Source organism: Lissotriton vulgaris, unplaced genomic scaffold (assembly GCF_964263255.1).
Source record: "Lissotriton vulgaris unplaced genomic scaffold, aLisVul1.2 SCAFFOLD_301, whole genome shotgun sequence".
Classification (NCBI taxonomy): Eukaryota; Metazoa; Chordata; class Amphibia; order Caudata; family Salamandridae; genus Lissotriton; species Lissotriton vulgaris.
Genome location: NW_028244321.1, coordinates 1,467,501 through 1,482,500, shown reverse-complemented (window position 1 = coordinate 1,482,500; position 15,000 = coordinate 1,467,501). Strand labels below are relative to the sequence as shown.

General features: G+C 41.4%; 4 non-coding genes across 4 annotated transcripts; all 4 read right to left on the bottom strand.

Annotated features, from left to right (window-relative positions):
• Positions 1 to 1,020: 1,020 nt before the first annotated feature.
• TRNAS-AGA (transfer RNA serine (anticodon AGA)) lies at positions 1,021 to 1,102 on the bottom strand. Its single transcript has one exon. It is a non-coding gene; the product is annotated as a tRNA-Ser (tRNA).
• Positions 1,103 to 2,600: 1,498 nt separating this feature from the next.
• TRNAH-GUG (transfer RNA histidin (anticodon GUG)) lies at positions 2,601 to 2,672 on the bottom strand. Its single transcript has one exon. It is a non-coding gene; the product is annotated as a tRNA-His (tRNA).
• A 4,231-nt stretch (positions 2,673 to 6,903) lies between these two features.
• Positions 6,904 to 6,985, bottom strand: TRNAS-AGA (transfer RNA serine (anticodon AGA)). Its single transcript has one exon. It is a non-coding gene; the product is annotated as a tRNA-Ser (tRNA).
• Positions 6,986 to 12,783: 5,798 nt separating this feature from the next.
• On the bottom strand, positions 12,784 to 12,865 carry TRNAS-AGA (transfer RNA serine (anticodon AGA)). Its single transcript has one exon. It is a non-coding gene; the product is annotated as a tRNA-Ser (tRNA).
• Between the last annotated feature and the right edge of the window lie 2,135 nt (positions 12,866 to 15,000).

The window sequence follows — 15,000 nt, the reverse complement described above, 5'->3', positions numbered from 1 at the left end:
TTAGACCTGCATCTCCCCTGTACCTCCTCAAGCCATCTGTATGTGAAGCAAGAAAGAGTTAAGGAACGGTTCATCTACACTTTTATTGGGAGGATGCTGCCATGAGCTCCTCCCAGCTAATCACACAAACAGCAGTAAAGCAAGATAACTACACAGTTAGGGGGGACTGCATGGTTAGGTTTTTGAGGAATTATTGAAACTGACCTCAGTGACCCATAATCAGAGCTGTGGCTAATGACTGCATGCCTAATTATGATGAAGCAAGCACCATGGCTCGTAGGGGCCCCACAACACACTTTTCTTAGCTCATTGAATTAAAGTATAAACTTCTGCCATGTGTGAGTGGTAAAGGCTTGTTCATTTTGTTGCTTTTCAAATTCACGTCTGACAACAAGACGAAGGAACATTGGGGCATCAGACGCTTTGGAAAGTAGCCACCAACCGCAGAGAAAGAGAGAAAGAGGGAAAAGACAGTATGAGGTGTGGAGAAAACAGCAGCAGGTACAAGGAGCTCAAATGAGATTAATGGCGCCTAAATAGAGCACGTAAAGGAACAGTTACAAATCTAAGAAAAGGGAAGGAAAAGACTAGGAAAAAACACAGAAAGAGCTTGTAGATGAAATTCTCTTCCAGGAACAGCAGGTTAAGAGAAATTACACAGGGAGCAGTTAAGCTTGTAACACGGGGGAGAATAGAAAAGAAAATGCAGTTTTATGAAGTGTGTTTGCCTAATCCAGCTAGCACTTTTAATTTATTTCTCTATTTGCTTCTTTTATTGGTAAAGTAAGTTTCAAGTGCATGCACAGGTATGACCGAGAGAGCCAGGGTATAATAATTTGAAGCGTTTGCACCAGCGCTAATGAAGGACGAGAGTTATAGCAAAGATATGAAAGGGGGAGCGATAATAAATATGTGATATGGCAATAGTGACACCAAAATAAGCCACCTATTTATAAAACTAACATGGAAGAAATACTAAAGGTTAACTTCTGAAATTGTAGCCGATGTTAAAAAGATTCTCGTTGTCGGCAGGATTCGAACCTGCGCGGGGAGACCCCAATGGATTTCTAGTCCATCGCCTTAACCACTCGGCCACAACAACTGACTGCAAGGTGTGTGCACATAATCTGTATGCAAGTTTTCAAGGTGTCCCACAGCAAATTCCTGATATTCTGCAATGAACTTTTTAAAAATAATGTTTTTTTCAGCAGGCACATTCTCTCCTAAAAACAAAAATTGCATGCGTATATCTCTAGTTTGGAATACCATAGGCTTGCATGCATACTCTCATGGGTCACTCAAGTTTTTTGGACCCTATTGCACTCTGTTTTCATGCTGCTTTTAGTATATGTCCCATATTAAAGAAGTCTACCATCTTTGAGTATTTGAGGCTCCTTTGTAAGTGCTTTATATTTTTTCCTTGAAGAGCTATATAATAAAGGGGTCCGGGAAGGATTGCATTTATGGAAGATAAAAGACGGCCCACTTGTCTCACCAAATGCTGTAGAGAAACCTGATGTTTTACTCATGTTATCCTTAGTTCGTTTTTGTTAGACCTTGCATTCTTAAGGTGGTCCCAACCCCACCTTATTGCTTTTCACCTCCGCATTTTGCTGTATCTTTTTGATGGCCTTAGGACTCTGATCACTTTATCGCTACTAATCAGTGCTGAAGTGCACGTGCTTCTTCCCTAATCATGTGTATAATTGGAGTATACCTGACTGACAGATTTATTTACTTGAAAGCCCCTTGTAAAGTGGTATACCATATACCCAGGGACTGATTGTGCCGCCCAAAGAAATAGCATTTCAAACCTGTCTCAAGCCTGCTACTGCAGTGCCTGTGCTGCAGTGTACTGCCACTTCGATTTGGCATTTAAAACTACTTGCCAAGCCTTAAACTCCAATTTTATTACATATCAGTAACCCCTAAGGTAGGCCCTAGGTAGTCCTAGGGGCATCATGCTATGTAAGTAAAAGGTAAGACATGTACTGTGGTAGTTTGTATGTCCTAGTAGTATCAAACAGTCTATTACATTTTTCACTACTGTGAGGTCTGCCCCTCTCATAGGTTAGCATTGGGTATTCCCTTATACTTTTTGGGGGGTAATTCCATATCAGAGAGGAGAAGCTTTATTTATTTATTGATAAATCCTATCTACTGGTGAGGTTGGATTTAATCTTACCATTGTATAAATGCCATTTTTAGAGAGTGAGCATTTCTCTGCACTTACTGCTCTATTTGCATTGAAACCTGTCTTCGATTGACGTCTGGATTGGGCTGCGAGACAGCTACATATGTGCATTCCCTGTAGACAGCCACAACACAGGTCACTCAACTGCAACTGCATTCATCTGCATTCTGATTGGCCTGGGGGAGAGCTCCGCTCCCCTTACCGCAAATATGTTCAAGAACGATAATTTATGTCAGTAAGTACAGTATACCTACATCTTATAATCATGTGTGTTTAAATAATTTGTTGTTAGATCGTTTAAATATTGAAAAGGATCTGTTTTTAATAGACATTTTACAAAAACAACTGGTACATTTGGGAATTCTGTAAAGGAAAAACCCAACTGCCGTGACATTGCCAACCACAATGCCGTGACTCGGATTCGAACCGAGGTTGCTGCGGCCACAACGCAGAGTACTAACCACTATACGATCACGGCAAGCTACTTGGGCTCAATAACGTACAGTGACATGAAGAAATTATAATTCGGAACACTCAGGGCTACTCCTGTGATAGGCTGAATGTGTTCATTGCTTCCTCATTCCTTATACAAAGGCTTTATCTCCTCAGTGGTTGATAGGCTGAAACCGTTTCCTGGCCGCCTGCTTGTGAACTGGCAGGAGTCAAAGATCACACATACACTGGTGGGCCTGTGATGGGACACCAATGCAGAGAAACACACCTGGCGCAGATATTCTATTCTGTTTATTAGACCTGCATCTCCCCTGTACCTCCTCAAGCCATCTGAATGTGAAGCAAGAAAGAGTTAAGGAACGGTCCATCTACACTTTTATTGGGAGGATGCTGCTGTGAGCTCCTCCCAGCTAATCACACAAACAGCAGTAAAGCAAGATAACTACACAGTTAGGGGGGACTGCATGGTTAGGTTTTTGAGGAATTATTGAAACTGACCTCAGTGACCCATAATCAGAGCTGTGGCTAATGACTGCATGCCTAATTATGATGAAGCAAGCACCATGGCTCGTAGGGGCCCCACAGCACACTTTTCTTAGCTCATTGAATTAAAGTATAAACTTCTGCCATGTGTGAGTGGTAAAGGCTTGTTAATTTTGTTGCTTTTCAAATTCACGTCTGACAACAAGACGAAGGAACATTGGGGCATCAGACGCTTTGGAAAGTAGCCACCAACCGCAGAGAAAGAGAGAAAGAGGGAAAAGACAGTATGAGGTGTGGAGAAAACAGCAGCAGGTACAAGGAGCTCAAATGAGATTAATGGCGCCTAAGTAGAGCACGTAAAGGAACAGTTACAAATCTAAGAAAAGGGAAAAAAAAGACTAGGAAAAAACACAGAAAGAGCTTGCAGATGAAATTCTCTTCCAGGAACAGCAGGTTAGGAGAAATTACACAGGGAGCAGTTAAGCTTGTAACACGGGGAAGAATAGAAAAGAAAATGCAGTTTTATGAAGTGTGTTTGCCTAATCCAGCTAGCACTTTTATTTTATTTCTCTATTTGCTTCTTTTATCGGTAAAGTAAGTTTCAAGTGCATGCACAGGTATGACCGAGAGAGCCAGGGTATAATAATTTGAAGCGTTTGCACCAGCGCTAATGAAGGACGAGAGTTATAGCAAAGATATGAAAGGGGGAGCGATAATAAATATGTGATATGGCAATAGTGACACCAAAATAAGCCACCTATTTATAAAACTGACATGGAAGAAATACTAAAGGTTAACTTCTGAAATTGTAGCCGATGTTAAAAAGTTTCTCGTTGTCGGCTGGATTCGAACCTGCGCGGGGAGATCCCAATGGATTTCTAGTCCATCGCCTTAACCACTCGGCCACAACAACTGACTGTAAGGTGTGTGCACATAATCTGTATGCAAGTTTTCAAGGTGTCCCAGAGCAAATTCCTGATATTCTGCAATGCACTTTTTAAAAATAATATTTTTTTCAGCAGGCACATTCTCTCCTAAAAACAAAAATAGCATGCGTATATCTCTAGTTTGGAATACCATAGGCTTGCATGCATACTCTCATGGGTCACTCAAGTTTTTTGGACCCTATTTCACTCTGTTTTCGTGCTGCTTTTAGTATATGGCCCATATTACAGAAGTCTACCATTTTTGAGTATTTGAGGCTCCTTTGTAAGTGCTTTATATTTTTTCCTGGAAGAGCTATATAATAAAGGGGTCCGGGAAGGATTGCATTTATGGAAGATAAAAGAAGGCCCACTTGTCTCACCAAATGCTGTAGAGAAACCTGATGTTTTACTCATGTTATCCTTAGTTCGTTTTATTTTAGACCTTGCATTCTTAAGGTGGTCCCAACCCCACCTTATTGCTTTTCACCTCCGCATTTTGCTGTATCTTTTTGTTGGCCTTAGGACTCTGATCACTTTATCGCTACTAATCAGTGCTGAAGTGCACGTGCTTCTTCCCTAATCATGTGTATAATTAGAGTATACCTGACTGACAGATTTAATTTACTTGAAAGCCCCTTGTAAAGTGGTATACCATATACCCAGGGACTGATTGTGCCGCCGAAAGAAATAGCATTTCAAACCTGTCTCAAGCCTGCTACTGCAGTGCCTGTGCTGCAGTGTACTGCCACTTCGACTTGGCATTTAAAACTACTTGCCAAGCCTTAAACTCCAATTTTATTACATATCAGTAACCCCTAAGGTAGGCCCTAGGTAGTCCTAGGGGCATCATGCTATGTAAGTAAAAGGTAAGACATGTACTGTGGTAGTTTGTATGTCCTAGTAGTATCAAACAGTCTATTACATTATTCACTACTGTGAGGTCTGCCCCTCTCATAGGTTAGCATTGGGTATTCCCTTATACTTTTTGGGGGGTAATTCCATATCAGAGAGGAGAAGCTTTATTTATTTATTGATAAATCCTATCTACTGGTGAGGTTGGATTTAATCTTACTATTGTATAAATGCCATTTTTAGAGAGTGAGCATTTCTCTGCACTTACTTCTCTATTTGCATTGAAACCTGTCTTCGATTGACGTCTGGATTGGGCTGCGAGACAGCTACATATGTGCATTCCCTGTAGACAACCACAACACAGGTCACTCAACTGCAACTGCATTCATCTGCATTCTGATTGGCCTGGGGGAGAGATCCGCTCCCCTTACCGCAAATATGTTCAAGAACGATAATTTATGTCAGTAAGTACAGTATACCTACATCTTATAATCATGTGTGTTTAAATAATTTGTCGTTAGATCGTTTAAATATTGAAAAGGATCTGTTTTTAATAGACATTTTACAAAAACAACTGGTACATTTGGGAATTCTGTAAAGAAAAAACCCAACTGCCGTGACATTGCCAACCACAATGCCGTGACTCGGATTCGAACCGAGGTTGCTGCGGCCACAACGCAGAGTACTAACCACTATACGATCACGTCGATCTACTTCGGCTCAATAACGTACAGTGACATGAAGAAATTATAATTCGGAACACTCAGGGCTACTCCTGTGATAGGCTGAATGTGTTCATTGCTTCCTCATTCCTTATACAAAGGCTTTATCTCCTCAGTGGTTGATAGGCTGAAACCGTTTCCTGGCCGCCTGCTTGTGAACTGGCAGGAGTCACAGATCACACATACACTGGTGGGCCTGTGATGGGACACCAATGCAGAGAAACACACCTGGCGCAGATATTCTATTCTGTTTATTAGACCTGCATCTCCCCTGTACCTCCTCAAGCCATCTGTATGTGAAGCAAGAAAGAGTTAAGGAACGGTCCATCTACACTTTTATTGGGAGGATGCTGCCGTGAGCTCCTCCCAGCTAATCACACAAACAGCAGTAAAGCAAGATAACTACACAGTTAGGGGGGACTGCATGGTTAGGTTTTTGAGGAATTATTGAAACTGACCTCAGTGACCCATAATCAGAGCTGTGGCTAATGACTGCATGCCTAATTATGATGAAGCAAGCACCATGGCTCGTAGGGGCCCCACAACACACTTTTCTTAGCTCATTGAATTAAAGTATAAACTTCTGCCATGTGTGAGTGGTAAAGGCTCGTTAATTTTGTTGCTTTTCAAATTCACGTCTGACAACAAGACGAAGGAACAATGGGGCATCAGACACTTTGGAAAGTAGCCACCAACCGCAGAGAAAGAGAGAAAGAGGGAAAAGACAGTATGAGGTGTGGAGAAAACAGCAGCAGGTACAAGGAGCTCAAATGAGATTAATGGCGCCTAACTAGAGCACATAAAGGAACAGTTACAAATCTAAGAAAAGGGAAAGAAAAGACTAGGAAAAAACACAGAAAGAGCTTGTAGATGAAATTCTCTTCCAGGAACAGCAGGTTAAGAGAAATTACACAGGGAGCAGTTAAGCTTGTAACACGGGGAGAATAGAAAAGAAAATAAAGTTTTATGAAGTGTGTTTGCCTAATCCAGCTAGCACTTTTATTTTATTTCTCTATTTGCTTCTTTTATTGGTAAAGTAAGTTTCAAGTGCATGCACAGGTATGACCGAGAGAGCCAGGGTATAATAATTTGAAGCGTTTGCACCAGCGCTAATGAAGGACGAGAGTTAAAGCAAAGATATGAAAGGGGGAGCGATAATAAATATGTGATATGGCAATAGTGACACCAAAATAAGCCACCTATTTATAAAACTAACATGGAAGAAATACTAAAGGTTAACTTCTGAAATTGTAGCCGATGTTAAAAAGATTCTCGTTGTCGGCAGGATTCGAACCTGCGCGGGGAGACCCCAATGGATATCTAGTCCATCGCCTTAACCACTCGGCCACAACAACTGACTGCAAGGTGTGTGCACATAATCTGTATGCAAGTTTTCAAGGTGTCCCACAGCAAATTCCTGATATTCTGCAATGAACTTTTTAAAAATAATGTTTTTTTCAGCAGGCACATTCTCTCCTAAAAACAAAAATTGCATGCGTATATCTCTAGTTTGGAATACCATAGGCTTGCATGCATACTCTCATGGGTCACTCAAGTTTTTTGGACCCTATTGCACTCTGTTTTCATGCTGCTTTTAGTATATGTCCCATATTAAAGAAGTCTACCATCTTTGAGTATTTGAGGCTCCTTTGTAAGTGCTTTATATTTTTTCCTTGAAGAGCTATATAATAAAGGGGTCCGGGAAGGATTGCATTTATGGAAGATAAAAGAAGGCCCACTTGTCTCACCAAATGCTGTAGAGAAACCTGATGTTTTACTCATGTTATCCTTAGTTCGTTTTTGTTAGACCTTGCATTCTTAAGGTGGTCCCAACCCCACCTTATTGCTTTTCACCTCCCCATTTTGCTGTATCTTTTTGTTGGCCTTAGGACTCTGATCACTTTATCGCTACTAATCAGTGCTGAAGTGCACGTGCTTCTTCCCTAATCATGTGTATAATTGGAGTATACCTGACTGACAGATTTAATTTACTTGAAAGCCCCTTGTAAAGTGGTATACCATATACCCAGGGACTGATTGTGCCGCCCAAAGAAATAGCATTTCAAACCTGTCTCAAGCCTGCTACTGCAGTGCCTGTGCTGCAGTCTACTGCCACTTCGACTTGGCATTTAAAACTACTTGCCAAGCCTTAAACTCCAATTTTATTACATATCAGTAACCCCTAAGGTAGGCCCTAGGTAGTCCTAGGGGCATCATGCTATGTAAGTAAAAGGTAAGACATGTACTGTGGTAGTTTGTATGTCCTAGTAGTATCAAACAGTCTATTACATTTTTCACTACTGTGAGGTCTGCCCCTCTCATAGGTTAGCATTGGGTATTCCCTTATACTTTTTGGGGGGTAATTCCATATCAGAGAGGAGAAGCTTTATTTATTTATTGATAAATCCTATCTACTGGTGAGGTTGGATTTAATCTTACTATTGTATAAATGCCATTTTTAGAGAGTGAGCATTTCTCTGCACTTACTGCTCTATTTGCATTGAAACCTGTCTTCGATTGACGTCTGGATTGGGCTGCGAGACAGCTACATATGTGCATTCCCTGTAGACAGCCACAACACAGGTCACTCAACTGCAACTGCATTCATCTGCATTCTGATTGGCCTGGGGAGAGGTCCGCTCCCCTTACCGCAAATATGTTCAAGAACGATAATTTATGTCAGTAAGTACAGTATACCTACATCTTATAATCATGTGTGTTTAAATAATTTGTCGTTAGATCGTTTAAATATTGAAAAGGATCTGTTTTTAATAGACATTTTACAAAAACAACTGGTACATTTGGGAATTCTGTAAAGGAAAAACCCAACTGCCGTGACATTGCCAACCACAATGCCGTGACTCGGATTCGAACCGAGGTTGCTGCGGCCACAACGCAGACTACTAACCACTATACGATCACGGCGAGCTACTTGGGCTCAATAACGTACAGTGACATGAAGAAATTATAATTCGGAACACTCAGGGCTACTCCTGTGATAGGCTGAATGTGTTCATTGCTTCCTCATTCCTTATACAAAGGCTTTATCTCCTCAGTGGTTGATAGGCTGAAACAGTTTCCTGGCCGCCTGCTTGTGAACTGGCAGGAGTCAAAGATCACACATACACTGGTGGGCCTGTGATGGGACACCAATGCAGAGAAACACACCTGGCGCAGATATTCTATTCTGTTTATTAGACCTGCATCTCCCCTGTACCTCCTCAAGCCATCTGTATGTGAAGCAAGAAAGAGTTAAGGAACGGTTCATCTACACTTTTATTGGGAGGATGCTGCCGTGAGCTCCTCTCAGCTAATCACACAAACAGCAGTAAAGCAAGATGACTACACAGTTAGGGGGGACTGCATGGTTAGGTTTTTGAGGAATTATTGAAACTGACCTCAGTGACCCATAATCAGAGCTGTGGCTAATGACTGCATGCCTAATTATGATGAAGCAAGCACCATGGCTCGTAGGGGCCCCACAACACACTTTTCTAAGCTCATTGAATTAAAGTATAAACTTCTGCCATGTGTGAGTGGTAAGGGCTCGTTAATTTTGTTGCTTTTCAAATTCACGTCTGACAACAAGACGAAGGAACAATGGGGCATCAGACACTTTGGAAAGTAGCCACCAACCGCAGAGAAAGAGAGAAAGAGGGAAAAGACAGTATGAGGTGTGGAGAAAACAGCAGCAGGTACAAGGAGCTCAAATGAGATTAATGGCGCCTAAATAGAGCACATAAAGGAACAGTTACAAATCTAAGAAAAGGGAAAGAAAAGACTAGGAAAAAACACAGAAAGAGCTTGTAGATGAAATTCTCTTCCAGGAACAGCAGGTTAAGAGAAATTACACAGGGAGCAGTTAAGCTTGTAACTCGGGGAGAATAGAAAAGAAAATGCAGTTTTATGAAGTGTGTTTGCCTAATTCAGCTAGTACTTTTATTTTATTTCTCTATTTGCTTCTTTTATTGGTAAAGTAAGTTTCAAGGGCATGCACAGGTATGACCGAGAGAGCCAGGGTATAATAATTTGAAGCGTTTGCACCAGCGCTAATGAAGGACGAGAGTTATAGCAAAGATATGAAAGGGGGAGCGATAATAAATATGTGATATGGCAATAGTGACACCAAAATAAGCCACCTATTTATAAAACTGACATGGAAGAAAAACTAAAGGTTAACTTCTGAAATTGTAGCCGATGTTAAAAAGATTCTCGTTGTCGGCAGGATTCGAACCTGCGCGGGGAGACCCCAATGGATTTCTAGTCCATCGACTTAACCACTCGGCCACAACAACCGACTGTAAGGCGTGTGCACATAATCTGTATGCAAGTTTTCAAGGTGTCCCACAGCAAATTCCTGATATTCTGCAATGCACTTTTAAAAAATAATGTTTTTTTCAGCAGGCACATTCTCTCCTGAAAACAAAAATTGCATGCGTTTATCTCTAGTTTGGAATACCATAGGCTTGCATGCATACTCTCATGGGTCACTCAAGTTTTTTGGACCCTATTGCACTCTGTTTTCATGCTGCTTTTAGTATATGTCCCATATTAAAGAAGTCTACCATCTTTGAGTATTTGAGGCTCCTTTGTAAGTGCTTTATATTTTTTCCTTGAAGAGCTATATAATAAAGGGGTCCGGGAAGGATTGCATTTATGGAAGATAAAAGAAGGCCCACTTGTCTCACCAAATGCTGTAGAGAAACCTGATGTTTTACTCATGTTATCCTTAGTTCGTTTTTGTTAGACCTTGCATTCTTAAGGTGGTCCCAACCCCACCTTATTGCTTTTCACCTCCCCATTTTGCTGTATCTTTTTGTTGGCCTTAGGACTCTGATCACTTTATCGCTACTAATCAGTGCTGAAGTGCACGTGCTTCTTCCCTAATCATGTGTATAATTGGAGTATACCTGACTGACAGATTTAATTTACTTGAAAGCCCCTTGTAAAGTGGTATACCATATACCCAGGGACTGATTGTGCCGCCCAAAGAAATAGCATTTCAAACCTGTCTCAAGCCTGCTACTGCAGTGCCTGTGCTGCAGTGTACTGCCACTTCGACTTGGCATTTAAAACTACTTGCCAAGCCTTAAACTCCAATTTTATTACATATCAGTAACCCCTAAGGTAGGCCCTAGGTAGTCCTAGGGGCATCATGCTATGTAAGTAAAAGGTAAGACATGTACTGTGGTAGTTTGTATGTCCTAGTAGTATCAAACAGTCTATTACATTTTTCACTACTGTGAGGTCTGCCCCTCTCATAGGTTAGCATTGGGTATTCCCTTATACTTTTTGGGGGGTAATTCCATATCAGAGAGGAGAAGCTTTATTTATTTATTGATATATCCTATCTACTGGTGAGGTTGGATTTAATCTTACTATTGTATAAATGCCATTTTTAGAGAGTGAGCATTTCTCTGCACTTACTGCTCTATTTGCATTGAAACCTGTCTTCGATTGACGTCTGGATTGGGCTGCGAGACAGCTACATATGTGCATTCCCTGTAGACAGCCACAACACAGGTCACTCAACTGCAACTGCATTCATCTGCATTCTGATTGGCCTGGGGAGAGGTCCGCTCCCCTTACCGCAAATATGTTCAAGAACGATAATTTATGTCAGTAAGTACAGTATACCTACATCTTATAATCATGTGTGTTTAAATAATTTGTCGTTAGATCGTTTAAATATTGAAAAGGATCTGTTTTTAATAGACATTTTACAAAAACAACTGGTACATTTGGGAATTCTGTAAAGGAAAAACCCAACTGCCGTGACATTGCCAACCACAATGCCGTGACTCGGATTCGAACCGAGGTTGCTGCGGCCACAACGCAGACTACTAACCACTATACGATCACGGCGAGCTACTTGGGCTCAATAACGTACAGTGACATGAAGAAATTATAATTCGGAACACTCAGGGCTACTCCTGTGATAGGCTGAATGTGTTCATTGCTTCCTCATTCCTTATACAAAGGCTTTATCTCCTCAGTGGTTGATAGGCTGAAACCGTTTCCTGGCCGCCTGCTTGTGAACTGGCAGGAGTCAAAGATCACACATACACTGGTGGGCCTGTGATGGGACACCAATGCAGAGAAACACACCTGGCGCAGATATTCTATTCTGTTTATTAGACCTGCATCTCCCCTGTACCTCCTCAAGCCATCTGTATGTGAAGCAAGAAAGAGTTAAGGAACGGTTCATCTACACTTTTATTGGGAGGATGCTGCCGTGAGCTCCTCTCAGCTAATCACACAAACAGCAGTAAAGCAAGATGACTACACAGTTAGGGGGGACTGCATGGTTAGGTTTTTGAGGAATTATTGAAACTGACCTCAGTGACCCATAATCAGAGCTGTGGCTAATGACTGCATGCCTAATTATGATGAAGCAAGCACCATGGCTCGTAGGGGCCCCACAACACACTTTTCTTAGCTCATTGAATTAAAGTATAAACTTCTGCCATGTGTGAGTGGTAAAGGCTCGTTAATTTTGTTGCTTTTCAAATTCACGTCTGACAACAAGACGAAGGAACAATGGGGCATCAGACACTTTGGAAAGTAGCCACCAACCGCAGAGAAAGAGAGAAAGAGGGAAAAGACAGTATGAGGTGTGGAGAAAACAGCAGCAGGTACAAGGAGCTCAAATGAGATTAATGGCGCCTAACTAGAGCACATAAAGGAACAGTTACAAATCTAAGAAAAGGGAAAGAAAAGACTAGGAAAAAACACAGAAAGAGCTTGTAGATGAAATTCTCTTCCAGGAACAGCAGGTTAAGAGAAATTACACAGGGAGCAGTTAAGCTTGTAACTCGGGGAGAATAGAAAAGAAAATGCAGTTTTATGAAGTGTGTTTGCCTAATTCAGCTAGTACTTTTATTTTATTTCTCTATTTGCTTCTTTTATTGGTAAAGTAAGTTTCAAGTGCATGCACAGGTATGACCGAGAGAGCCAGGGTATAATAATTTGAAGCGTTTGCACCAGCGCTAATGAAGGACGAGAGTTATAGCAAAGATATGAAAGGGGGAGCGATAATAAATATGTGATATGGCAATAGTGACACCAAAATAAGCCACCTATTTATAAAACTGACATGGAAGAAAAACTAAAGGTTAACTTCTGAAATTGTAGCCGATGTTAAAAAGATTCTCGTTGTCGGCAGGATTCGAACCTGCGCGGGGAGACCCCAATGGATTTCTAGTCCATCGCCTTAACCACTCGGCCACAACAACTGACTGTAAGGCCTGTGCACATAATCTGTATGCAAGTTTTCAAGGTGTCCCACAGCAAATTCCTGATATTCTACAATGCACTTTTTAAAAATAATGTTTTTTTCAGCAGGCACATTCTCTCCTAAAAACAAAAATTGCATGCGTATATCTCTAGTTTGGAATACCATAGGCTTGCATGCATACTCTCATGGGTCACTCAAGTTTTTTGGACCCTATTGCACTCTGTTTTCGTGCTGCTTTTAGTATATGGCCCATATTACAGAAGTCTACCATCTTTGAGTATTTGAGGCTCCTTTGTAAGTGCTTTATAGTTTTTTCCTTGAAGAGCTATATAATAAAGGGGTCCGGGAAATATTGCATTTATGGAAGATAGAAGAAGGCCCATTTGTCTCACCAAATGCTGTAGAGAAACCTGATGTTTTACTCATGTTATCCTTAGTTCGTTTTTGTTAGACCTTGCATTCTTAAGGTGGTCCCAACCCCACCTTATTGCTTTTCACCTCCGCATTTTGCTGTATCTTTTTGTTGGCCTTAGGACTCTGATCACTTTATCGCTACTAATCAGTGCTGAAGTGCACGTGCTTCTTCCCTAATCATGTGTATAATTGGAGTATACCTGACTGACAGATTTAATTTACTTGAAAGCCCCTTGTAAAGTGGTATACCATATACCCAGGGACTGATTGTGCCGCCCAAAGAAATAGCATTTCAAACCTGTCTCAAGCCTGCTACTGCAGTGCCTGTGCTGCAGTGTACTGCCACTTCGACTTGGCATTTAAAACTACTTGCCAAGCCTTAAACTCCAATTTTATTACATATCAGTAACCCCTAAGGTAGGCCCTAGGTAGTCCTAGGGGCATCATGCTATGTAAGTAAAAGGTAAGACATGTACTGTGGTAGTTTGTATGTCCTAGTAGTATCAAACAGTCTATTACATTTTTCACTACTGTGAGATCTGCCCCTCTCATAGGTTAGCATTGGGTATTCCCTTATACTTTTTGGGGGGTAATTCCATATCAGAGAGGAGAAGCTTTATTTATTTATTGATAAATCCTATCTACTAGTGAGGTTGGATTTAACCTTACTATTGTATGAATGCCATTTTTAGAGAGTGAGCATTTCTCTGCACTTACTGCTCTATTTGCATGAAAACCTGTCTTCAATTGACGTCTGGATTGGGCTGCGAGACAGCTACATATGTGCATTCCCTGTAGACAGCCACAACACAGGTCACTCAACTGCAACTGCATTCATCTGCATTCTGATTGGCCTGGGGAGAGCTCCGCTCCCCTTACCGCAAATATATTCAAGAACGATAATTTATGTCAGTAAGTACAGTATACCTACATCTTATAATCATGTGTGTTTAAATAATTTGTCGTTAGATCGTTTAAATATTGAAAAGGATCTGTTTTTAATAGACATTTTACAAAAACAACTGGTACATTTGGGAATTCTGTAAAGGAAAAACCCAACTGCCGTGACATTGCCAACCACAATGCCGTGACTCGGATTCGAACCGAGGTTGCAGCGGCCACAACGCAGAGTACTAACCACTATACGATCACGGCGAGCTACTTGGGCTCAATAACGTACAGTGACATGAAGAAATTATAATTCGGAACACTCAGGGCTACTCCTGTGATAGGCTGAATGTGTTCATTGCTTCCTCATTCCTTATACAAAGGCTTTATCTCCTCAGTGGTTGATAGGCTGAAACCGTTTCCTGGCCGCCTGCTTGTGAACTGGCAGGAGTCAAAGATCACACATACACTGGTGGGCCTGTGATGGGACACCTATGCAGAGAAACACACCTGGCGCAGATATTCTATTCTGTTTATTAGACCTGCATCTCCCCTGTACCTCCTCAAGCCATCTGTATGTGAAGCAAGAAAGAGTTAAGGAACGGTCCATCTACTCTTTTATTGGGAGGATGCTGCGCTGAGCTCCTCCCAGCTAATCACACAAACAGCAGTAAAGCAAGATAACTACACAGTTAGGGGGGACTGCATGGTTAGGTTTTTGAGGAATTATTGAAACTGACCTCAGTGACCCATAATCAGAGATGTGGCTAATGACTGCATGCTTATTATGATGAAGCAAGCACCATGGCTCGTAGGGGCCCCACAACACAC